The 1,929-nt window shown below is 34.1% G+C and overlaps 1 long non-coding RNA gene across 1 annotated transcript; it reads left to right on the top strand.

The window, feature by feature from the left end:
• Positions 1-260: 260 nt before the first annotated feature.
• LOC107830259 (uncharacterized) lies at positions 261-1,605 on the top strand. The gene is made up of 2 exons (XR_012707843.1): positions 261-708; positions 1,424-1,605. It is a non-coding gene; the product is annotated as an uncharacterized LOC107830259 (long non-coding RNA).
• Positions 1,606-1,929: the final 324 nt, after the last annotated feature.

The raw sequence follows: 1,929 nt of genomic DNA, 5'->3' as shown, positions 1-1,929 counted from the left end.
AGTCATTTCAATGTTAAATAATATTCCAGTACAAATATTATAGACCAAGAGAGAATGAATAAATAACACTGACGCCAGGCATGCAAATACTTGAAAACTGATTCTCCTCTTTCAGCATTTAATTTGTTCTACTTGTGGTTTCTAAAGGGGACGGGTCACCCCTTTGATTCTTCCATTTGCTAAATTATATTCTCCAACTGGCAGACCCCACCATCTTTTCCCTCTGTTATATAGAGCTCGCTCAACAACATCTCAATACACAAGCCTCACTGACTTCAGTCATTGTTCTTCACTACAACTATACCTTCATTCCAATTTAATTCATAGTTTTCAGGATTTGCTCGAGGATACTTCAGTTTCAGTTAGTCATTCATTATTTCCTCTGTATCTAAATTCTAAGGCATTTTATTGTCCGCGAATACACAGTTTCAATATCATTCAATGGCATCAAATTCGCTATCTGCTTGGACCCCAAAAGAAAACAAGAAATTTGAGCAGGCACTTGCTGTCTATGACAAGGACACACCTGATCGTTGGCAAAACATTGCTAAATATGTCGGTGGAGGAAAATCAGTTGACGATGTTAAGCAACACTATGCTATCCTCATAGAAGATCTCAAGCACATTGAGTCCGGTGACGTCCCATTCCCAAAATACAGGTCAGGCGGAAACTCTCGCTAAACCTAATCAATAAACCACTTGCAGCAGGTAACAATCCTAGTCTGTTCTGGCTCGAACTATGTGTACATATAATTTTAAGACATTACATTTAATTATGTTATGTTATTCTGAATAGTAGGTGATATACTAGGAAACTCAATGCTGGTAAAAAGCATAATTCAATTGGATTATTTACTCCATTTCAAAATAGCTTCAGTTAGTAAATGGTCCAAAAATATTTCTGACCAAACTCCTAATCATTAATATTAAAAATATAAAGGTAATGCCTTGCCACATTCCATTCAACTTCTTATCTTGTCCTTGAGTCCTCATGAGATCTAATCCCCCTTGTCTTTTTGGATAACATTCCTAGGGTCCAATACTATCTAAATACAGGTAGCGGTTGAGAGACTCGCATGCAAAATATATAAAAGCCTCCACTTCCTTTCATGTAGATACTCCGTACCCGACCATTATCTAACTCAATATTTTATTCTTTACTTTGAAATCTTTGAGATTCTAAAACTAGCATAGAGTTTGTCTTGACATATGGACTTTGCCTTTTGTTTTTTGTTTTTTTTTTAAAAAATAATCAAATCATGTGAAGCTCTTAGTGCTACTCTTACTTTAATGTATCAACTGTCAATTCATGAGATGCGTCAAACTTCAACTTTGAATCTACTTATCCTTTTTGTACCTTTTTTTTTTTAAATTTAAATAAATAATTTAAAGTAAGCATTGATCAAAGCTCCTCTTTATGCAGGCGTACGAGGTATAATTTATGCCATATAAAAACCATTGAAGTCGAGGACATAAGCGTACGCTGAAGATTACGGAAAGAAATATTACTCTCAAGATGTACACTATTATTTTCTTCTTCTAGCTAGGCTGATGTGTTACCATTGTATTACCCTAATATCTTTTTGCATAAAAAAACATATTACTATATTTTATGGACGCTAAGTAAAGATATTGTGCTTATGTAACGAAAACAAACGTCTCATCACAAGACAATTATAACACAATTCATATTATACACTGAAATGGACGATTAAGACATTGAACAATCTAAAATGCACATATATACTTGGGGGAATTGGAAATAAATGGAGATTTTTCAATGGTTTAACTATATATGGCCCATGATGTTGCCGTTGAGAGTAAGAGGTCGTTTGGTAGGATGCATTAGATAATCTAATGCATGCATTAATTTTGCGTATTAATAATATATTGTTTGGTAGACATTTTGAACATATGCATTAGTTATGC

Source organism: Nicotiana tabacum, chromosome 3 (genome assembly GCF_000715075.1).
Source record: "Nicotiana tabacum cultivar K326 chromosome 3, ASM71507v2, whole genome shotgun sequence".
Taxonomy (NCBI): domain Eukaryota; kingdom Viridiplantae; phylum Streptophyta; class Magnoliopsida; order Solanales; family Solanaceae; genus Nicotiana; species Nicotiana tabacum.
The sequence above is the reverse complement of the archived record's forward strand: the minus strand, read 5'-3'. Positions and strand labels throughout refer to the sequence as shown.